The sequence below is a fragment of the Miniopterus natalensis genome, chromosome 6 (assembly GCF_054644295.1).
Source record: "Miniopterus natalensis isolate mMinNat1 chromosome 6, mMinNat1.hap1, whole genome shotgun sequence".
NCBI lineage: Eukaryota > Metazoa > Chordata > Mammalia > Chiroptera > Miniopteridae > Miniopterus > Miniopterus natalensis.
This window is the reverse complement of record NC_142086.1, coordinates 40,972,359-40,997,512: the sequence shown is the minus strand read 5'-3', so window position 1 is coordinate 40,997,512 and position 25,154 is coordinate 40,972,359.

Below are 25,154 nucleotides of genomic sequence, written 5' to 3'. Positions count from 1 at the left end.
AGTGTAGGGTCTGTTGATTGATATTTATTTAAATGATATGCTGAGAAGTAATCAGCATGATGGCCTATTTAACTACCAATCTCCTGAGCAACTTTTCTGTTTCCTTTTGGGTTAGTTTACATTCTTGAATGAAAAATGCCTTTCTACTACATTTTTCTTGACTCAATTACTTGGGTGCTTCAGCAAGTTTAATTCTGCCCTAGGTTGGCTGACGAGTGGTGATGTGAGTGTGTATGTGTGCTCATTAGAGCAAGCTCTAATGGAAACACCTGCTTGCTCTTGATTCTCTTAATAAATTGTCTTGGCATTACTAAATGGCACCACAAACCAATTTTGATATGCTTTGTATGAGACATGCATTGACATGGCTTTCTAAAAATAGGCCACTTCTTTTTCTAATATGTTTCAGGATTGTATGTGCATGTATAATGCATACTCTAAATACAGGAAAAGCTTACATTTTAGCAGTACGTTACAGTTTACAAAGTGCTTTCACTATCATAGCTCACCTAAAGCTGCCCTTCCACTGGAATTGCACCATCATGTATTGCTCAACCTAGAAATGTTGGTGTTTCCTTTCTTATTGCTTCCTTTTAACACCTATATGCAGCTTCTCTCCAAATAAGTCAGTTCTATCACTGGAGCAATCTTCCCACTTCTTTCCATTCCCTTGCCCGCTGTTTTGGCTAAAGATGCTACAATGTTTTGCCTGGCTTAATGCTGGTTGCTCTTCCTGCCTCCACTTCCACATCTGCCCCATTCTTTTCATATCTCTACAGGCATCTGGAACGTGCCAATTTGATTATAATGCTCCCCTATTTAACACAATTGCTCTGAAAATAAATTCCAAACTCTTTTTCTTGCCCTAGCAAACCTTATTTTATCCAGATCTTCCTTCTTACTAGGTTATCTCTTCACTACAACACTCATACAGCCATGCAGAATTATTTTAATCATGTAAAAGTGCGGCTACTCAACCATTTTTGAAAAACAAACATGACAGCTGTTCAAATTGAAGTAGGCTAGATCTGTTTGTTCACGTGTTCTCCTTCACATATACTTACTCTTCCTTCCACCTACCTGTCTCTGCCCTCCATTTCTTTACCTGGACAGTTCCAGCTGATTCAGATTTGAGTCTAGACTTAAACATCCACCTTGGGAAGCTTTTCTAGTTTGAATTAGATATCCCTGTTTTTTATTCCTGTACAAATTGAACTTACTGAACACTATTTTAATTACCTGATCTTTCTATGTTCTCTCACTACACACAAGCTCCATGAGGGCATGAGACAGGCTTTTTTTTTTTTTAAATCTCAAATGTATTTCAAGTGTACAGTATAGTACTTATTACACAGTAAGCCTTTAGTAAGAAGGGTTGAATAAAGGATAACCTAAAAAAGAATGCAAAGAAAAAGATATTTATTTCTAACAACTCACCTGGCTTTTTCAACAAACAGTGATATTTCCTGCTTTTCATATGTATTACAGTTATATATGATGCCATCATTAAAAACAGTTGGGAGAAGGCTTGCAGGGCTTTGTGTACTAATTTGCAATTCCCTGTGTGCCTCTAATTACTTCAAGTAAAAAGTTAAAAAATGGTGATGTCGATAGGCCAAATATGGTAATTTCCATTTACATCTGAGGAAAGTAAGGGTTAGAGAGTGAGGTCATTCATACAAGGTCACTGACAGACACGTGACATGGACACTTTTGAGTGGAGCTATTCCTAAGTGTTCTGCTTCTCTGGATCTACAAATGGACCTAGTACCAAGTACCATGTTTTATCTCTGAAAAACTTAATGTCCTAGCCTAGAGCTTCTATATTTTTCTGATTGTTTTTCTAACCTGAGAAGCTGAGCAAAAAGGAAACAGGACAACACCTTTAGGACTCTCTTAAAACTGAGATTGTAGAGTCACTGTGGGCTGTCTGCTCTATCTTTTTTTTAGCTCTGATCTAGTCTCTCTTTGCTTATTACTTCATTTATTCATTCATCAATACTTATTGAAATTTTCCATATTAGATAATGTTGTGGAAAGTACAGAAAAAAAAAAAAAAGGCTCTATTCTCACGGATCATATCCTAGTGGGTGGCATACAATGAATGTTTAACTATAATAAGTCAGTCTCAGAACCACTGTTCAAGCAGCGGAACTCATGAGAAGCTAGGCCCATTGAAGAAGCACTTTACTTGGATTTGGAAGATGTTTAAATGCTTCTTAAAGGACATTATTTCTAAACAGAACACTCAAGAATAAACAAGCAGGGAGAGCTGTGTACAGCAGGACTGAAAGGCAGGGTGGGTGGAGTGGGGTGGGGGGAGTTGGAGAAGGGATCCTGCACCGTGAGAAGGGTCATCCTTGTCATTCTGTCTCTGTGATTTTTGATACCAATATTGAGATACTGATAAGGCTCTTTCCCGAAAAGTGAAGAAAATGTGAAAAGTGAGGAAAAGGGAAGTGAGGAACAAATAGATGTCAAAAAACTCTATTAAAATAGTCTCCGTTTTGTTTTCTCTCTTTTTCTGTTTTCTAGGTAAGTGCAACTGGTTTTTACAGCAGAACTGTGGTTACTGGACTGCCTCAGTACATGACTTTCTCCACTGAATACGCTGCAGAATGACTTCTCAGTACCTCCCATGACCTCTATTTGATTTGTGAGTCTTTACCCAGAAGTGCTAAATGACCAGTAAATAACATAAGATTAAGAAATATTTAATTAGTTATATGTCATCTTATAGTGTTCAGCTGTGCCCTTCTTGAAGGTAAGTGAACCCTATCGAATCTCGGTTTTGTACAAAGAAACACTGAGGGGAATATTGTTTCCTTCCCAGCCGTATGCCTGGTGAATTTCTCTATTAAAAAACATTTTTCTCCAATGCATTTTTTTTTTTATTTGATTTTCATGAAATAACTTCTTGGAGGGAATCTTTAAGTACGTGCCTCTTTTTATCATTTAAGCCACACCTCTCAGTATTGTTGATACTTCTGTTCCTTTCCTCCTTACAAGATAGACTTGAAGCTATGGCACTGGCATGATTTTTGGTGCGCCCTGGAGTCTAAAATATTAAAATGCATAGCTTCTTTCCCCTTGCATTATCTAAATCTATTTGGAGGTTGAAATTTTAGACTTGAAGAAAATGAGTTCCTAGCCGTGCAGTCAGTGTGGAGTAGGATTTAGTTGGCAAGATGGGAAATAAATAGTAAAAAGAGGGAAAAAGAATACTTGGAAGTGATTAAATATTTGAACAGTGACTGCCCCTAGAAAATTGGCGGTGATTCTTATTGGCCTCTGGCCTGAGCGGTGCCCATTCTCTTGGCATTTCACGCTTAGCATTTCTTCGGCTCCTTATCCTGCTTTCCAAATTCAGTTTTGTTTTCCACATAGACAGCACCAGCCATGCTGTATTTGGCCGTTTGCATTTCCCGAGGCTATCTCAGGGGTTCCCACAAACTGACTTGTGTGTAGCTTGTGTGTAATTTGGTGCAGGCACCCCTGCCCTTTACAGGGAGGTGGCACCCCTTCTTATTCCTGATAATTATCCTGGCTGGTGGAGCTCATCGAGCCAGCCCCTCTGTTCACTTGACGGGGACAGACTTTCTGAGGTGCTGCTAATTCCCTGTTTGAATCCTGTTGTCAATATCCATGTGTGAAATTATTAATTACAAAGCACAATGGAATGGTCTCGCAGCAAAAGACCGAACGGCGTTACTTGAAGGTTGCTGTTGGAATTGGCCCTCTGTGGTACATTATTATGAACTAAACATTTCATTTTGTTTCATTGTTAATGGAGTGCTTCAGGCACTGGGTTACGATTGTGTTTCAAAACGGGGCTATATATGGAAAATGTAGGATGGGATATTGCTGTGCATTATGTAGCTTTTAATTTCAAAAGTGGAAAGGAGAAAAGTGTCTTAAGGGAAAAAAACAAAGATTAAATGGGTAGAATGGTAATTATTTTCTGAAGCTATGGTGAGTATCCTAAGAACAAAATTTCACAGATAATCAATACATGGTAGCTAATATGAAGAAGACAATGATGATGATGGTGATGGTGATGATGATGGTGGTGGTGGTGGTGGTGATGGAAATGATGTTCTGAGTCTGGAAATATCAGTGTCATAACTTCTTTTAGGCATTGCTTTTGTCGTGTCTTTGTCATTTTCGCGTAAATGTGAACAACCACCTAACATATAATTTTCATTGCCAAACTCTTGGTATTGTTTACAAAAAATGGTATACAAAATAATGAATGGTTGTACTATTAGGTGTTAGTCATAAGTTTTCAGTGGAAAAGATTACCAGCTGTGTCCTCATGAAGTAGTTTATGGGATATGACTATGGAATCTCAGCTGGGCTCCTGAGACTGCCACCTAAGCAGCCGAACCAGGGAAGGGAAAAAGGAAGTGTCACGAATGAGAGCGATGAGGCCCTTGCAGGACTCACTTCTTGCTGTTCTACAGAGCTGTAACTTTCTTACGCAGATTTATCTCCGTATTTTTGCCATGTTCTCACCTCCACTGTTGGCAAGGGTAGTAATAACAATAACAGCTAGAGTGTACCTCATGCTGCTTCTGTGTCAGGCACCGTTCTAAGTGTTTTACATCTGTTAATTCATTTCATCTTCACAGCAAATATATGCGCTTGGTACTGTTATTGATCTCATTTTAGGTGGGAAACGTAATCATAGAAAACTTGAGTAGTTTGTTCAAAACATTTGGCTTCTGAGTCTGTGCTCTAAATTACTATGAATATTGACCACAGGACTGAGGGATTTGAAATGTCCTTACCTTTTCACTCACCCGCATTTGTGATACCATTTTTATTATCAGCATCACCAGTTTTACTATTATTTTTAACTTCCTTTTAAGCTTTAAATCCCAGGTAACATATGTACGTTATGTCATTTTTAACTCCCACAAAAATCAAAGCCCATATTGTTTTTTCCCCATTTTATAGTTGAAGAAACAACACTCTGGGAAGTGACTCTACGAGACTACATGCACAGCTCAAGTGGCAGCGCCCGAGTTTAAGCCACACCCTGTGGTTTCAAGTCCACATCCTTAGCCCCCATGTCACACCAGCCACTGTACAACATCACATAGAACATCCTCAGTGTCTGCTGTGACTGCTCCGTGGGCCTATGATGATGTGCGGGACTTGTGTGATTCAGGGCTATGTTGTCTGTGTGGCCTCCCAGCTTGGCGTGGTGACCCTTACAGAATAGCTCTGTGACAGAGCCTAGGCCCCTGTATCTAGGGCAGTCCTGACAGCAGGCACTAGATTTTAGGTGATTGCGGACCACTCAGTTATGCTGAGCAAGCCTGCACTGGGTGACTGTGTAATACTATTCATTTCACTCTATAATCCAGTGTTCTGCAGGTCTGTGCTCAGATGTATTTGTAATTTCGGTGCGTCTCCAGCATTTACTGCTTTCACTTTGACTGTCTCTCTTCCACGGCAGTTCAGAATGGAAGCATAGCAAAGACCACTTTAAAAATATCTCCATTTTCAGTATGACCAAAGAGAATTTATAAATCCTCACTGTCTCCTTTCTTTTGATTATTTCCTCTATGCGGAAACCTTCAAAGGACCCTGAATTTGGATTCATAACATATGCTTCCATAAAATGCTGTTCTTTAGTTAATGTCTCTACCCCTCTGAACTGTGTCCTTTGAGTACAAGGCTTTGATATTCCTCAAACGTGCGCTGGTCCTTTACACGCGTGTTGGGATGAGTTTATAAAATAATTTTTCAGAGTGGATTTGGGTCAGGTCCTGGGGAGTGAGGTGGTGAAGGTCCTGGGAGCCTGGGGAAGTTAGGGAGGCCGGGGCTTTTCCACTGGAAGGAGAAGAGAACCACACATATAATGAAGTAGGAAACATTTTGCCTACTACACAATTTCCCCTCAGGCCAACTCTGTATATAGATCCTGTCATAATTTCTGTGTTTTTGAGAAAGGGAGAAGGTTTCTGGTAATAATGATCTGATTTCAGAAAGTACATGTATGTTGAAATTGTCTGCCTCGGGCTACCTGTATTGATTGTTTTCAGGAAAATGTGTGATGAACTAGCAGTGCATCTTTGTACGTTGTCTTTTCCAAAGTGAGTTTATTTTTCTCAGTCCTGTCAGCTTTATTAGAGGTCAAGGGTGGAGATGGTGTATAGCAGGACAGATATAAGGTAGATCGGGTATATGTGTTTTCTTAGTTTTAAAACTGAAAAACAAAAAGCTTCAAGCAATAATACAATGTAAAAATGCTGATGAACAAAATAGATCCAGAGACAGACTGAACGACCTCAGAGGGAAGGTGGGGGTGGTGGGTGGGTGGGAACGGATTAACCAAAGGACTTATATGCTTGTACTCATAACCCATGGACACAGACAATAGTGTGCTGAAGGCCTGGGACGAGGAGGGCAGGTGCCGGTAGAAGGGCTCAGTCAGGAAATAAAAAGGACATCTGTAATACTTTCAACAACAAAGATAAATTTTTAAAAATATGCTTTTAAAACACCAAAGGAGTGTATACATAATGTTTATTTTTATGGGTTTTTCTCATTTCCTCTCATGCTGGAGACTGAGGAAGTCCGTGGAAACCACACTTATAATCACTTGTGGAATTGTTCTACCTAAATCTGGAGATGTTTGCTGTGTGATACCTTCAGGGATTGGAAGAGAAATGAATATTCCAATTGTCCTGTGTTCTTATGCAGTAGAATAATGATAAAGTGATTACACATGGAAATGTCTTCCTCTGTAAAACTAATACATTGAGCTAAGCATATTCAACTGATTATTTTGAAGGACTCCTTATACACACATACGGGACTGTGTCCCTCTTTTATCTGTGGGGGATGTTTCAAGACCCCCCATGGATGTCAAATCATAACCCTATATATACTATGTTTTTTCCATACATCATACCTACAGTAAAGTTTAATTTATAAATTAAGCACAGTAAGAGATTAATAAAAATTACTGATGATAAGATAGAACAATTATGACAATACACTGTAATAAAAGCTGTGGGAATGTGGTGACTCTTTTCAGGAGATGCCTTGCTGAAGTCTTCATAGAGGCTCAATGCTTCCTGGCACAACATGTTGCCTTTGGGGGAAACACGTTTTCTGTTCATGTGTTTCACCCACCAATTTAATGCCTTTTCCATTTTAACGAAGCACTTAGCACACACTGTGGCTGTAACTTTTGCAGTTAGAGGTGTGACAGCAAGACTAGCACAAATTTCTTTTTCTTCACAATTTCACAGATAGAGGGTTTGCTCTTACCATTCATCTTACCAACCTCAGCATAAGATTTGTTTCTTTCCTTAAGTTGAGAACTTTCACCTTTTCACTTGAAGGAAGTGCTTTTCCTGAATTGCCAACATCACTACGCCTATGCTTTGGGGCCGTTATTAAGTAAATAAGTGTGACTTGAACACAAGCGCCGAGCTACTGTGACGACCGACCTGATAACGGAGATGGTTACTAAGTGTCTAAGGAGCAGGGGGCAAATATAGTGCAGATACGCTGGACAAAGGCATGATTCACGTCCAGGTGGGTTGGGACAGGGCCATGTGATATTTCTTCACGCTATTCAGAGCTGCGTGCATTTTAAAACTTATGAATTGTTTATTTCTTGAATTTTCCCTTTAATATATTTGAACTGAAGTTGACCACCAGTAACTAAAGCCCTGGAAAGTGAAACTGTGGAAAAAGGGGGGGGGGGGCTATTATACACACATTTAATTTTCCCCTAATATTGAAGTGATTAATACCTGAGAGTTTGTTGAGGGATTGTATGTTCTATTTCATTTTCGTTGATAAAGTGTGTAGAATATACACCAGGTAGCTGATATGCTCCAAGTTGAGACTCAGATTTGAACCCAGTGTTCCAGACATTGTCTGGCTAAGGCAATTCAAATTTATACAGTGAGTACATGACTGCTCCAGGAAGAGATAGCAGGCATTGGGCATTGTGTCTGTTCCCCAGAAGTCGATACTTTTAAACCATACCTCAAGTTAGTCTACAGAAAATAGTGGTCTAGGTTGATGTATACATGTACACTGCAGTTAGATGCCCTCCACATATATCCTGCTCCTCTCCTCACCAATTAGATGACTTTGGACAAATTACTTCTTTATTGCGGGGGTTAAGTAATTGATTCATAGAAATCACTCAAAACACTATCTGGTCAATAGTAAGTGCTCAAGAAATATTAGTTCTTATAAGTAGGCAAGGCACCAAGCAGGATTCTAAAAGAAATTCTCACACCCCTTTCAGGGTCTCTGGCATCATCACTGTTAGCACTAATGCCATCAAACTTCTATAGGAAAAGTGGTTCCTCTGGGGCCTCTCTGCTCCTGATAGGGGTGATGGCTCTATAGATTAATTATAGGGCTTTCTTCTGTGAGGCACCACATTTTTTAACATTCATATTTCTTCCTGAAGGAAAAGAAATATTTTTGACTCGAGTTTTTAAACTAATATTTAACTGCTGGTTTTCGCAGTTAATCAAGTGTTTTCATAATCCGGTTACTCTCTTGGACTTATAGAATTTCAAATTAGGGAGGCAAGACTTGTAAATTATTTTTGCTTATCCAAGCTGGGCTACATGTATAAAGGAAGAGAGAAAATATAAAGGGATGAGTTAGATCGCTAAAGGGAAAAAACATTCCACAATTCAGAATTTCTCCAAATATTTGGCGGCTTTGGGTTTGAGCTTTATAATGAAAGATTTGTCCTTGTAAATGCGTATCACACAACAAAGGGTTTCAGCCTTGTGAAGGTCTCATGTCACTGAACCGGAATGTAAGTGTTGCTGAACCTGGCATGGCATCTAATGATTATTCAGTCTATGTGGGGACACAGCCTCATTCCCAAGATAGCCTCTGTTCTTCCTTTGGATGAGTCCATTAGAAAATGTTTTATTCTTTCTGGTAGTTTCTATCTTTGGTCCTTTCCTTCTTCCATGGGACCTTAGATCTTAGCTTTAGAATTCTAATCTAAAACATTGAATATATTTCTCCCTGTTTTTCTTACTATGATGTGTTTCACATTCATCAATTGACTTAACTAATTTCACTAATCCTCAATGCTTCACACAACTAACTACCAGGAGTTTTACTTGAGAACCCAAAACAAGGAGATGTCTCCAGGCCCCTACTCCTACAAAAGAATGTGATCATAGTCTTTTCATGGGGATAGAGGGCAAGCATGCTATTTCAAGGCCCCAAGCAACATTCAGATTCAATTTTGATAGGGCAAGGTTATCCCAGAACAAATAGCTACAGATGTTGCCTTTTTCAGGAAAGTATCACAGGACTGCTCTTCCTTTGAAATCAGTTTTATTTCTTGGCTTTAAGTAGTTACGTTTTATTCTCTTGAGAAAGCTCTTTCCTGAAGAGCCTCTGGTTTGTACCTTGATTTTAAATTACAAAAACAAAAACAGAAGAAGAGAGAGAAGAAAGTGAATAAGGGAGCAGAGGGAAATAGAGAGGGAGAAAAAGGGGAATGGGAAATGGGAAAGAAGTAATTGAGACATCTGGGTTACGTAGAACTGGCCTAAATGTATAACTCAGCGAGTAAAATGGTTCCAGCAAAGAACATTCGGCCAGCAGTCCGGCCAGCGTGGTTCAGGGGTTGAGTACTGACCTAGGATCCAGGAGATCGAGGTTTGATTCCCGATCAGGGCACATGCCTGGGCTGTGGGCTCGATCCCCAGTAGGGGGTGTGCAAGAGGCGGCCGATCAATGACTCTCATCACTGATGTTTCTATCTCTCTCTCTCCTCCCTTCCTCTCTCTGAAATAAAAAAGACATTTAAAAATAATAATAGTAATAACCTGAGCACTTTATAACTTTATACATTATGAATACTGTTCTAAGAGATATTTTTTTTCTAATGCTCCCTAAAAACCCCTAACCCCTTGAAGTAAGTTTAATCATTTTGTTTCTTTAATCGAGGTAACCAAGATAGAGCAGAGAGGTCAAACAACTTGCTTAAAATTGCTCAGTTGAGAACTGATGGAGCTGGGAGTTGATTCAGGGAATGTTGTCTTAGAGTCTACACTTTTAACAACACCCCCTCTGCAACAACAATGGCTAACATTTATTGCTCATTTACTAAATATCAGCCACTCTTCTAAATATTTGATCTCACAAAGGTTTCTGAAAGAGGTCAGGATGATTACCCCCTCCAGATGAAGAAACAGAGGCACAAATATCTTAAATCACTTTCCGAATTCACACGTCTAGTTAGTGGTGGAGTTGTTAGGGTTCTAATGCAACCTTGACTCTATGCTGGAGAGAGAAACTTAGCCAGGGCCTTCATGATGATTGTGGGTCAAGAGATAAAAAGGGCACACCCATAAACACTCAGCACGTAGAGTACTCAGAAATGGTTTAAGAAGACTTACCCATATACATCAGTGAGTAGAAATTATTGTAGTGCAATCTGATTACACAGAGCAGACGGGATGCTGAATAATTTAGCTGATGATGGAACATAAGTGTGCTCTTAGTAAGCTTATATGGAAGACAGGTGCAGCAGCAGCCAAATGAAAATAAATTAAGGAAGTGAAGGTTTAAATAACTATCATTTACCTGACCACACTGCCTTAAGAAGAAGGAGATGGTTATGGAACCAAGGGAGTGCAGAAGTATTAAGTTCAGCTCGATCCTGAATCAGTACAGAATCAGAGGTCTTGAAAAAGTCTGTTCTAAGACATACTTAGGGTGCTCAGCCCTAACATTTTCCCCTGGGAGCATTATTCTTATTCCAGTTTGATCTTGAGAAATGTAGTCGGAGGTTAAGCAATGACGTAGAGATTTTCAATAACAAGTCTTTCCTTCTCTTCATCTCCCTCAGCCCCAGTCTGTTTTCTGGATTGACCTGAATCCATGGTCACCCAAATGCTCACAGTTTCCCAACTTCCTCTGAAGAAGGAGACCTTTACTACATCCAAGTGTTCACTTGGTCCACGTTGCATTGGACCTATTATTTATAATGTAACTTCTGCATCAGTTGCCCTTCCGCTCTCCTTCATGCCCCGCCTACCTTTTATGGTCACCTGCTTCCCTCATGAGACTCACAGTAGGCCTCTCCCTCCTCATTAACTTAGCTGCGCCAGAAGTTCCCACATCTCTTTGAGGATGGGTTTGACATAAAGTAAAATTGATGTACTCCCCATGACTTGCAAGTTCTTATTTTTCCAAAATGTTTAATGAAATATTCCACTTACTATCGCTATCATTTTTATGAATGCAAAACATGTTCATCTTGAAAATATAGGAAAGACATAATCTTAAAATAAAAGGAAGCTCTGGCCAGCATGGCTCAGTTGGCTGAGTATCGTCCCATGCACCCAAAGGTCACTGGTTCAATTCCCAGTCACAGCACATACCCAGGTTGCAGGTTTGATCCCTGGTCGGGGCACATATGTGAGACAGCCGATAGATGATTCTCTCTCTCTCTCAAATCGACAAAAACATATTTTTTTAAAATTAAGAAAAAAATAAAAGGAAGAACTTTACATTGAAAAAAGCTACCTTCATGAAAATCAAGGTTTCTTCTTTACCTTCATGGGCTGGAATTTGGGAAATACTGAACTACTATTCCTATAGGTGTGTGGAGATACCCATAGCCACCTGTTACACAATTTCTCTTAGCGAAAGCCATTTCTTAAGGATTTGTGGTTGCATGGACCTCGAGGGTCTTATCAGTGTTTTCACAGCTGAAAGCAGTAGGGCCACGGTATCATAGATCGTTAGAGTGGTCGGCAGCTGTTGAGATCATAAAGTGTTAGTGTTCCTTTCACATGACTTTAGGGCCATATGCTATTTTATGTGGTGGATTAGCTGGAGCTAGTTCCTTATGAGTCTCATTTTTATTTAACAAGTGCTTTCCCCCACTCTGTGTTAGGCCCTTGTGTTGGGCCTGGGGTTGATGAAGAAGAAGGAAGTGTCACCTTTGCCCTTGGCTACTCAATAACTCAACTTCACCCCCAGCTGCCACCTGCCCTGTGGATAATTTTACTCTCTGATCTCTCAGTAGCTGAGCTGAGACTTATTAGCCATGTGAGACTCAGGGAACCCTTGAATCAGAGGAAAAAGTAATGAAAAATTACTGAGTGCCCATTATGCTTCGGCTTTTTACATAGTATATCAGCTTTTATTACCAAGAAAGCCTTTTGAGGAGGTACAGTTTTCAACAATTTTCAGATGAGGCAGCTACCTAAGAAAGGTTCAGAAACTTGTCAAAGGTTTCTCTTAGGTAGCCTTAGGACTGTTCCTAAGTTCTGTTTTGGTCTAGCTGCAAAGACACTGATCTTTTTACTGCATATGGATGCTTTTAAGAGAGGACAACGCAAAGGTTCACATTATAAACCCCGTGGAGGCTGAACCAAGCTCTGGTTCCCATAATGTGTACCTTTATATTTACATAGTTATCATTTGCCTTTATCTTCAAGATCTTTCAATTGTTGCTCTGTGTACCTGACATTTTTACATGGCTCCTTTTTTTTTCTATCGGCATATAGGTTTCAATTCACATTTTACCTCTTCAGTGGAGTAATCCCTGACCGTGCCCCCTACAGCTCCCTTCTCATTACTCTCATTCCCATGTTGTAATGTTTTAGCACATTCACTGCAATCTGAAGTTATCTCATATAATTACTTATCTATTTACCTCCCAAAATGTAAGTTCTTCAAAGCAGGGTACTTGATATAAGACAACTGTGTTCATAACAGAGAATAATATCAAACACAGAATGTGCCCTCAATACAATGTTTGGAAAAATTAATGTGTTTTTCAGATAAAGTTAACATTGCAATTCATTCTTTATTAGAATACCACATTATCTTTGCAAATCCTAGATAGTATTGTTCTCACATCTGTATATTTGTAGAGAGCTATGCAATTTTTTATATTATAAAAACAAACCAAAACAGTAATTTTATGTAATGTAAGACATGTAAATATTTAGGAGACCTATAAACCTTAAGCAAAATAAAAATCCCTATATGCAACAAATCACTTATTTTAAGAATCCACCTTTATACGTTAATCATAGAGTGATGCACCTTTCACATGTGAGAACTGGCATACGTATATTTAAGGAGACTAAGCTAAGGAGGAAAATTATGTATTAACTTTCTAGTTAGGGCAACATGGATGCAATTCTCCTCTGCTGTCAGCAGGGGTCTCAAAAAGCTTTTTACCCACCAAAATGTCTATTTTAAAAAATTTTGCAGATATAGAATTTGTTTCGTTGTTGTTAACAGAATGGAGCATGCATACTCTAAAATTTATTAAATTATTTTAATTTTAAAAATTTTTAAATGATACATCATTGGGTATTTTTTGGCTTATAAATATTGCTAACTGTTTTTTAATGTTTAACTAGCACTAAGTTGGTAAGCACATCTTAACAAGCATCAGAAAATGAAATAGTGCTTATTTATTTGTGTATCTAGAGTTTACTAATTAAAAGTTTTTAACATCTTTCCTGTCTTTAAACAAGAAATGAATAGAATTGGTATAAAGACAGCCTGCAACCCTTTAGCCTGTGTCTTTCAGAACTTTTCAGTGACTCGTTGGGCAGCTTTTCCCATATTCTCTCCATCCCCTAGTAAGTAGGAAAGGAAAAATCTTCCCAGCCGGTCACTCCTTCCTAAGGTTTTCTTCTCCCTATGCACCCATCGATGTTTGCTTGTTACTCACATTGCTTTCATGCCTTTTCCTCCAGGTGCTCTTCTTTATTACTCCCATCACCAGCAGACATGCCCAGTTGCAAACAATCATCACAAAAATTATCATCTCCAAAGCGCATCTTTACATGTACTTACATAAGATTTGCAATAGGGTATTCTCCCAAATTTTATGTCAACACCCTGGTTGTGTCTCACAGAACCTCATAATTTGTAATTATTTACTCATTTGTTCATCTATGTATTGTTTATCTTTCTCAGGGGATGGAAAATCCATAACAGCTGGAGTGATATCTGTTCCCCTCACCACTATGTGCCCATGGCCCAGGACGGTGCCCTGCACATAGTAGGTACTCAGTAAATATTGGTGTGGATAAGTGTGTGTCTGGAGCAGTGGGAGGTGGGGTGGATGGGAAGAGAGTAAATATGAAGTGATTCAAACTAAAAAGTTATTTTTTTGAAGAATTCAAAATGGAAATTAAATGCAAATTTAATGTAGCCATGACTTGAAAAACAAAAATGTCAAGTGCTTACATAGAAGCTATGTTATATATGTTAAATATGCTCTGTAGATAAATATTTAAAGTATAAACTCCTGCACATATTTACTGAAACATGGCTCCATATTTCCCAAAGGTACGCATACAAAAAAAAAAAAAAAAAAGGTATAAGCATTTTAAGACTCCTGGGATATTGGAGCTGATATTAGAATATCTTTGTCTTATAAGATTAACATCCACATCTTTAAAATACTCTTTCTAAAGTATAAAATCTGTCTCCATTGGCAGCAATATCAGCATCATGAATATTTATTAATTACTCTGCAAGGACTTGTGCAGTCTGATTCAGAAGTAATTCCTGTCCGTGAGAAAATCTGCAAGCTATAACAAATGGCATTTGTATGGGTGACAAGGTGAATTTCTATGAACCAGCAAATGTCCATCAACAATTAACATATTAGTGGATTATGCCTCTGTTGACACTTCCAGTCTCAATAAATGGTCTGCTTCATTATCCGGTGGTTGTTACGGAGCTATTAGTGCTATCCCAGGCATCAGAGCAATTGCTTGGTGAGGCAAGTGAAGTTGTGAATTAAGCGTGTGCTTTCTCCTTTGTTCCCAAGAACAAGTTCTATTTTCTACCCTTCCATCCTATGCTCAGGGGCACCTAAGCTGCGTCAGGAGAGGGAGCTTGTTGATCATATCCACAGCTACTTCTCCATCACCCAGCATTATGCTCACGAGAAGTCAGGGCTCAGTGAGTAGGTGATAAACAAATGCAAAAGGTAACAGTCTTTCATTAAATTTTGGGTGGCTGTGTGTCAGACAACAAGCTAAGTACTTTGCATACATTATCTTATTTAATCTACAGTTTTGTGATATTACTGCCCCGACCTTACAGATAAAGAAGCTGAATATTAGAAAAGTATCGACCCCATGAGCACGCATCCAGCAATGATGGCAAGAGTATTAAACCCCAGGATGCTCTCCACCATCCTGCTGGTGCTGTTAGGCTAAGAGGCACTTGAAAGTTGACACAATCTAGAATCACGCATGACAGAGGCTTGGGTTGTTGATATTCTGTAGGTGAGGGAATATATAATTCACTAATGCCCCCAGAAGTGTCCACAAAGCAAAATTAACCATTGTATGTTAATGTTAGTAAAATCCTAAAATTTATTATTGCATTCCAAATAAAAACTTATTGGAGCGGAAGAAGGGTATAGTACTTTACAGAGTATTAGCTGTGAGTAAATGGATTCTTGGTTCTGCCTCTTATAGTGTATATATTATACTTAAGTTCCCTATGGCTCAATTTCCTCATCTGTAAAATGGAGATAACTGTGACATTTTAAATAATATAGTGACTATAAAGTGTTTATTACTGAGGCTAGTGTACACTAAATGGTTAATAAATGTTAACTACTATCATTATTCATTCATTCTATTCCAGAAATAAGACCTGGCAAATGTCCTCTAACTTCCATGGATAAAAACACACAAAGTTTTTTTGTTTTTGTTTTCTTTTTGGAAGGGAGAGGGAGAGAGAGAGATAGAAACATCAATGATGAGAGAGTCATTGATCGGCTGCCTCCTGCACGCCCCCAACTGGGGATCGAGCCCGCAACCCGGGCCTGTGCCGTCACTGGGAATCGAACCACAATCTCCTGGATCTTAGGTCAATGCTCAACTGCTGAGCCACGCCTGGGTGGTCACAAAGTTTTTAAAAAATGCTGTGTCCATCTCTATGTCTTGTTGACTGTAGATAGCCTAGAATTAAAAAACACTCTCAGTTATGAATAATTCAGTTAGACCAACACAGCTTCCTTTACTTTCCTATAGTGAAAGTACCCGATTGTGTGCTTTTGCAGAAAATTTGTTACATATTTCATTCATTATTAAAAAAAAAAGATAGTCAGGAGGTATAGGGATGGTAGTTGGTCAAGCAGAGGACAATTTGTTAGTTCACAAACCATATCCCGCATCAAATATTTCAACCGCTCTACTACCAGTTTGGGCTAGAGGCAGCCTAGAAGTCAGTGCTTCTGTGTCACAAGCGGCACGACCACACTGAGGACAATGTTTTCAGCGAGGTTTGGCCTACAGTAGAGTCTCCTCCAATGAAAACTCCTTGTGCATATTTCACTCCTATGAAATCATCACAGCAACATACATCTTACACGAGGGTGAAACATCAGAATTCTGTCATTTTAAGAACGGGCTGCTCTTTCCCTCTGTCTTCCTGCAAGACTGATCTTATTTTCTCTTGCACTCTGCATTTTTGTTAGCACCAAAGCACAAGCATTTCTCCCCGGAGCTCCCAGTCATCACAAATACTCTTTCAGTTGGTTATGTGTTTAGAACTTGCTTAATGAACTAAACCTCCTTGACAGACATATGAGTTGTTTCTCTCTCTCCTTTTTTTATTTATAAATGCCATTACAGAAATCTCCTTTCTAAGTATATCCATATTGTTTATATATTTATCTCAATATGCTTCTTGTAGGACGGATTTCTGGGTGTAGGAAATCCACTTGGTTGGAAAGCTAAATCCTTTCCAAAGGGTTTTACCCGTTGTTAGCAGCCATTCATGAATATGCAAGATTTAAGTTTCCCCTCCTATGCTTTAGTTTTTATCGTCATTTCTTTTTTATCCGTCCGGTAGCATCGGCCGATATCTCAGTTTAGATTGCCTTCTGTTTGGGATATGACGTTCTTCATATCCACTGTACAACTCAGTTTGTAACTACTCTTGTATGAATTGACTTTTCTTATTAGCCTTTGTACCTTTTAGCTATGGCTTACTTGATTTTTTTTTTAAATGAATGGGACATTTATATAACATAACATTAATCAGTTAATTTTTTTCCTGTTAACTTTTCTGTCTCCTGTTTTACTTCAATTTTTCTTTCTCAGAAATTTAATTGTATGTAGAGAAATAGACTTTCTCTTTTGATTTCTGTTGGTCTTAGAAATGTTACAGTATTTCTACACATCTGCCGCTATGTTTTTATTTATCTAAAATTAAAATGTGTTTGCATATGTGGTATAAAGAGAGCATCTTCTTTATCAGGAAAAATGCTAAGCCCTTTCCCCAGTATTGCTTACATAATTACGTTTCCCTACCCATTGTTTCAATATGCTTGCTCTGTCATATATAATGTTCTTATATATTATTGGTTCTATTTATAAGCTTTTTAAAAATAGGATTTGACCTATATAAAAAATGATGACTGGACATTGCTGTAGGATTGTTGATTGAATGCTTCTACATGGCCTCTTCTATATGGCAGGTTGTTAACATTTGAGTGTTTTATAGAAATGAATTCTTGAGAAGATGTTGGTGAGTGCATTGGAAACCTTTAAAATGGTTGTAATTAGCTTCTCTGGGAGAATGTTGTAGGCTTTGATGGGCCCCTCAGTGGCAGTTCCAGTGGCCTATCCTGTTGACTGACAAAAGATTGTAGGGGAATATTTAATGCTCTTTTAATTAACAAGTCCTAAAAGAAAATGTCAATTATCTTTCATTAGCTTGAGGCCTTATCTTTCCAAAATTTTCCCTCACCCTCTTTAAAATGGTACAACATTTTATATTTTTTAATTCCTCCATGGACATCCATCATCTTTTGGATATGAGACTGGTGTTTAGCTTTTACATCTGAGTTAATGATGATTTTAAATGTAACAAAAAAAGAAAAGAAAAACAAATTATTCTGCCTTCAAAACTTGGCAATGCTGCCCTAACCTGTTTTGCTCAGTGGTTAGAGCATCTGCCTGCAGACTGAAGGGTCCCAGGTTCGATTCCTGCACCAAGGGCATGGACCTTGGCGCAGGTTCCATTTCCAGCCCCAGTCCGGGTACATGTGGGAGGCAACCAATTGATGTGTCTTTCTCACATCTATGTTTGTCTCTCTTTTTCTCTCTCTCTGAAAAGCAATGGAAAAAATAAGCTCAGGTGAGGATTGAAAAACAAACAAACAAAAAAACTTGTTAACTCTAGGGACTTGATTTTGGATATCTGCTTTTCAGAAGGTGAACCAGGAAGCTATGGCAGACACAGAACATAATTAAACATGTGTAAAGATATTATACTTGAAATCAGAGAGAAATGAGGTTCTAGGTACCACTTTCTGAACACGGGATTGGGAATTAACCAGACATTGGATGTCATTCTTATTTCTTCATTTACCATGTGTCGCTTTAGGCAAATAATTTAACTTCTGTTAGTTTCAGTTTTTCATGTGTAGAGGGGTGATAACAATAGCATTGATGTTATAGATTTTTTGTGGGGATTAAATACAAAGTTCTCAACTCAGTGTTTATTACATGGCTCAGTGAATGGTCGTTATAGTTATCAATGGCTGCATGAGATGTGCCTTTTAAGGCCTAGACGCAGAGAAAATAAAGAGGAGGGTAGAGACCTTATTACCTTTGGGTATATAGTTGGGCATTGCAGAGTTAAAAAGAAAAAAGAGTTCTTAAATCAAGGAGTTCTAAATTTCAATGCATCATTTATGAGCATACTTTTGTGTTTTCTTATGGGAACACGCCATACATGTCACTGATTAAGAGAAAATTACCAGCTTACAAGTTCTCAGAGTCTCTGATGCAGTGAAGTCATCCAGATTTAGTGGTTGCCTGTGTTGGCCCATGGTTCCATCATGGACAAATGTCACTTTCCTACTTTTCATAAATGATTGCAACTCTATGTATGTATGAGATAGCAAGAGATTCCTCAATGTGTACATCAAATAATCTTTTACTTAAAAGTCAGAAATAGGAAGATATTTGGGTGCCCTAAAACTAATACTTTGCCTTAAGAGGGCTTCATAGTGATAGGGAAAAAAAATTTTGCCTTGGGAAGTGAATAATTAGAGAATGTAAAGGAAATTATTTGGTTCATTTTATAAAATGCAAATCAATTACATTCCTCTAATAATAATAGCTTACACTATACATATGTGCTATATAAGTATTATACCTCAGATACTAATGGAAAAACTTTGTTCTAATATATAAACCCACTTGTATGTTAGAACAAACCTAGGAAGCAGGCACTATTTTAACTGTTATTTACTGACAAGATATCTGTTTGCCAGAGATGGAACCTGAATTTGAACTAAGCAGTGTGGCCCCAGAATAGCTACTTTTAGCCCACACACTTCCTGTCTTTCCGCATTAGCATAGGCTTGCCTCTTGAGGTAGTAAATAAGAGATTTGAGTATAAAGGGCCAAACTTGCTCAGATTTCTCTAAATCTTTCTCTGAAATTGCTGAGCCCCTTCTGCAGGGCAGAGAAGATCTGTTCTCTTCTAGAGTAAAGAAAAGTAGACACTGTTGTCCATTCTTGAATTTCACATTTGTCCTTGTACCATTTCATGTCATCCCTGGTCTTCCCGATCATTTCCATCATATGTTCATAAAATTTGCAGGCAATACTCACTTTGGTTGCTATATTTTTTGAGTTTTATACTTTATTCCTAGATCTTTAGGGTCCGTCGTTCTTGCCATTGTAACCAGGATCATCAGTAGAGTAACCTCAACTGTTCTTTCCTTTTTTCCCCTTTTTTTTCTTTTCTTTTTAATATTCATTCATTCATTCATTTTTTGTGCCATAGTTGGCTTATTGTGGCCAGCATTTTGTAAGTGCAGTGACTTCCACACATGACACCTTCCACTGAGTTCATCTTTAGAAGGCTGTCAGCACAGTCCTGGAGGGCAGACCAAGCGGAGAAAAGGGGGTAAGGAACTTGGAAAAGAGGAGGCGAGGTGCCAACAGAGGGACAGGGCATTATCAAACCTTACCCTACAGGGTACATATTCCAGAGAGTTTTCACACTGGAATGTATAGTTTAGTTATCTCTTGAAGGAAGAAGTTAAAGGAAATGAAAGTAAGAAATATGTAGGAAAAGGTGAGTATGATGAGCAATGAGCATGTTGAATAAAAAGGTTTTTAAAAAGTTTACCTGATTTCACACAAGAATCTTAAATTTAAGCTCATTTCATTTTTTTCCCTTCCTTGCATGTGGCCAATTTTGTCACAAGGCAAGATAAAAAGGTTAGTATTCTAAAAGTGTCTTTGTACCTTTTCCCCTCCGATATAGACTTAATGAGGTGTTGGGTACAAAGGACTGACCCACAAGCTTCAGTTTTATATGTCCTGTCTCATTCCAAGCCCTGACAGCTCACCGCTCTCCGCAAACCTCAGAGAAGTGAGATGCTCCGCTGCTCACACAGCCAATGCTCAGGGTCTTGGTAGGTTAAAGAATTGACCTCTAAGGCCTGTTGGTAAATGCCTGCATATACCAATAACAACAAGAACAACCTGTGTACCTAACACCATAGTACATACCGCTTTCCACAGACTCCTTTCATTCTAACTGATAAAGAGTCATGGAATGGTAGATCAATTGCTCTCTAACAGTTAAGTAGTTGCTGGGATGCTCAGGGACTAGTGACTGTAATTATGCACATGTGTGACATAGTCTCTGACTGAGTTCTAAATGACATCTACCTATGTTATGATATAAGAAAAATATGAAGAAAGGAAAGGGTGCATGTAGTGATGATCATGCTAAATATTACAACAAAAGAGAAGAAAGAGCATAGTAGTCAGACTAGTAGCAGGTACCATATTTCAAGGCCTAATGAATATCTGCCCCATGGCTAGGAGTATTTCTAATATTATTATTTTAAAAATTAAAACAAGGAAAGCCCTGGTCAGTGTGGCTCAGTTGGTTGGGTTTGGTCCAGTGCACCAAGGGGTTACTAGTTCAATTCTAGGTCAGGGCACATGCCTGGGTTGTGTGCTCCATCCCCAGTAGGAGGCTTGCCGGAAGCAGCCAATTAATGGTTCCCTGTCACATCAACGTTTCTCTCTTCCTCTCCCTTTCTCCCTAAAAATCAATAAAAATATTTTAAAAACAAACTAACAAAAGTAAAACAAGGAAATTGAGAATCAGACACTTTGAGTAACTTGCCATAGTTCATTGTCTTTTAGTAAGAAATGTTTTACATCATGTCTGTCTGATACCAAAATCCATTTCCTCCCTGCACCCCCAGGGAAGACTATATTGCTAACACGAAAGCATCAGTGGCAAAGGTAAGAAGGAAGGGTTGGCTCAACTGTTATTTAAAGAGCATATGTTGCCTGGCCTGCGTGGCTTGGCAATTGAGCGTTGACCTATGATCCAGGAGATAGAGGTTCGATTCTGGGTCAGGGCACATGCCAGGGTTGCAGGCTCAACCCCCAGTAAGGGGCGTGCAGGAGGCAGCCGATCAATGACTCTCTCATCTTTGATGTTTCTATCTCTTTCTCTCCCCCTCCCTTCCTCTCTCTGAAATCAATAAAGATATATTTTTTAAAATATTTTTTAAAGATATATTTAAAATATATCTTTAAAATATAAAAATATATTTTTAAAGATATATTTAAAGATATATTTTTTAAAATATATCTTTATTGATTTCAGATAGAGGAAAAGAGAGGGAGGGAGATAGAAACATCAATGATGAAAGAGTTGTCATCGATTGGCTGCCTCCTGCACATACCCAACTGGGAATCGAGCCTGCAACCCGGGAGTGTGCCCTGACCAAGAATCAAACCCCGATCGCCTGTATCCTAGGTCAATACTCAACCACTGAGTGCCCCCTGGCTGGACAATAAAGACATATATAAAAAAAATAAAAATAAAGAGTATGTGTTATCAAATGTCTTATCTACTGGCTGGGTGAAATGTAATCACTCCTTGTGCAAAGGTTTACAGATCTAGGAGAGCCCATTCTATTTTCCTGATTCTGGGTGCAGCTCTCTTATTCAGAAACATACATATTCTGGGGTGTTACATAGGTACATCTAGAAAATAACATGGCCAGAAAACATATTCCACAATGAAAAAACCTTAATGATTTCATACTTAAAAAAATAAACTTGCATCAATTATTTTATTACTGTTTCCAGGCCTCATTGGGAAACATTAGTCTCCCATTGAAATGAAGAAATGTTTATCCTACAGTGTTTTATGTCTCACAGTCTTCCATCATATAGGGATCTAGAGTGGAACCAGCACCTACAAACAATAACTTAGCTTACTTACTCCTTTACTAGTACTTGACAACACATTAATAATTATATAATTTTACAGACACCTCAGAGCTGATATTTTAACTAAGGACATTTTTAATATTTTATATAATTTTTAATATAAAACTTTGGAATGATGTTTTACTTTCAGTAGCTTCTCAGTGGTATTCAGGTAGCACATCAGAAAATAAATGGAAATTTTTAATTTTCATGTCTCACACACACACACACACACACACTTTCCTCCCACATCTCATCAGTAACTATGTTAAAAATTAAGTTCAAGCTGATTTTTTATAATGTTATATTGCTAGCTTCAGTGTACTAGTGACAAGAGCTTTCTATGTACATCAACCCACACAACGGATTCCTAAAAGGAAAGGAGGGCAGAAAGCCTAGTTATACTCATGGTATATCAGATCACCCTTAAAAGTACTTGTATATAAAAAATTTACCTCAACTGGTCATTTGAGGGGGGGTTCTTCATGCTCAGTAAAGTAGAGGTGCTCCCCATGTTTATTTCTTAAAGGGAACGTTAGTAGCAGTTGGTCTTCCCCAGTCCTCCTGGCAAGAAGGCATGGGCATTTGGGGTACCAGGTTTCTTTGTGGCTATGGTCCCTAGAAGAGACTGTAAAATCAGGAATTTAAGGTAATGTTAGTGTGAATACTTCCCAGTAGAAGATTAACTTAAATCAGGAAGTCACTTAAAAAGATTGTGAGTTAAGAAACAAATGGTTGCATAATTTTGGGTATTGTCAGAGCTTCTACTTCAACAGCCACACAGATAACGTGGAATTGTATCAATAATTACACTAGATTAAAAAACTGGGGAGAATTAAGTAACAAAATAAAGAATAAAATATTTAAATTACCTTTTTACACAAGTCTGGGGCTACTGTATTGTTAATGATATTTGGGCACAATGTGGTAATTACACACATTCAGGTGACAATAAATTATTTATATCCTGGCCAGTAAAGGAGGGTGCCCACTAGGACAAATATGAAGGATAGACCTCCTTGAAAAATAATCTGTCTAGACTAATTCATTCATTCACCAAATTACTTATGGTGGTTGATTTTTGCAACTTGCATGTTATCATATATATTGAACTGTGATCCTAGTGCTCCCTTTTCTCCCTGAAAGAGAAAATTTGATACAAAATATAATTTTGTGCTAGCCTAATTGATTTGGAGAGATTCTGGAAGCTTATCATTGTCAATCAAATTCTGAAAATAAGTAAATTGATAGTCAAGACAGGAAGCCATATAATTTCAATGCTTTAAGCCTAGAACCTAAGTTATAGAGAAATTTATTTTAATTTTTCCCCCTAGAGTTGACACATGAAAGAAGAAATCGTTAACTCAGAATGCTTGAATGAATATAGGAAACAAAGGGTTTTTTATTTGTTTGTTTTCTTACATCCTCACCAAAGGATGTTTTTATTGATTTTTTGAGAGAAAGAGAGAGAAACAGCTATGTGAGAGAGAAGCATCTATTGATTGCCTCATATATGCTCTCAGACCAGGGATAGAACCCGCAACCTTTTGGTCCACAGGATGACGCTCCAACCAACTGAGCCACCTAGCCAGGGCTAGAAAACAAAGGTTTGACTTAACAATTTTCTAAATGGTTGACTTAAGAAAAAAACATTTGCAAATTCAACATTTTAGAGGTCAACAGCTGTGAGTTTTGCAGCCTACCCCCTGTGGGCTCTGCCTCTAAAAAGTATGGAGGGAAAAACCATGCAGACACATGTGAGAAAGCTCTCAGGGCACCTGAACTCATGGTGCAGATGAAGACTAAGCCAGTGGGAAGTAAGGGCTTTTTGTTTCTGAAAAAGTCGTGCTAAGATAAAAGCATTTAAAATAAATATTTCAACAGCAGTATTCATGTAGCACTTTGTAGTCAATCCAAATCTTTTAAAGTTTTTTAACTAAATGTCTTCACATACACTGTTTAGTCTTCACAACACATTTATGATACAGATATTAGTTTTTATCTCTTTAGCACTTTAGAAACTAAAGCTCTTTAGAAACTAAGTACCTGGACAGAGGCCTTGTCAGGGAGCCAAGACTCAAGCAGGGGTCATTGGACTCCAGGCTGCAAACTTTGTCTCACTGACTTGGTGTGTGGTTCCAGTCATCTCAGATCTCCAGAGCCCCCCTATCTGATAATTCACTGTGTTTCCTCTTGGGTCCGGAGTTGCTGATTCACAGGAGAATGATCTCAACCATTCAATGCTGACCTGTTAACTCCATGGAGCACATCAGCATGTTTAGGGTGGTGTCAAAGAGACAGAAGGAGGTAGTGATTAAGAAAAAGCATGGAGCCCTGACCAGTTTTGCGCAGTGGTTAGAGCATTGGCCTGTGGACCAAAGGGTCTTGGCTGAATTCCCAGTCAAGGGCACATACCTGGGTTGCAGGTTCCCTGCCCTGGTCGGGGCTAGTGCAGGAGGCGACCAATCAATGTGTCTCATATTGATATCTCTCTCTCTCTCTCTCCCTGCCCCCCATCATCCTCCTTTCTACTCTCTCTAGAAATCGTTGGAGAAAATGTTCTCGGTGAGAATTAAAAAAAACCATGGACATGGGAGGCAGACCTCCTGAGTCCAACACCCCAGCCCTGCCACTTACTAGCTCCATGGCCTGGGGCAATTTTTTCTTAATCTTTGTTTCTCAGTTTCCATATACCCCACAATGTTGTTTTGAGGATTCAATGAGTTCATTGATGTAAAGCTTTTAATATACCACCTGGCAAATGGTAATTGCTGGCTTGGCTGTTATTTTTACAAACCTCTGTTCTCTTTTCAGACATGCAATGGGAAATGTGTGCTTTTATCTTCCCAGTGCCCAATTTTC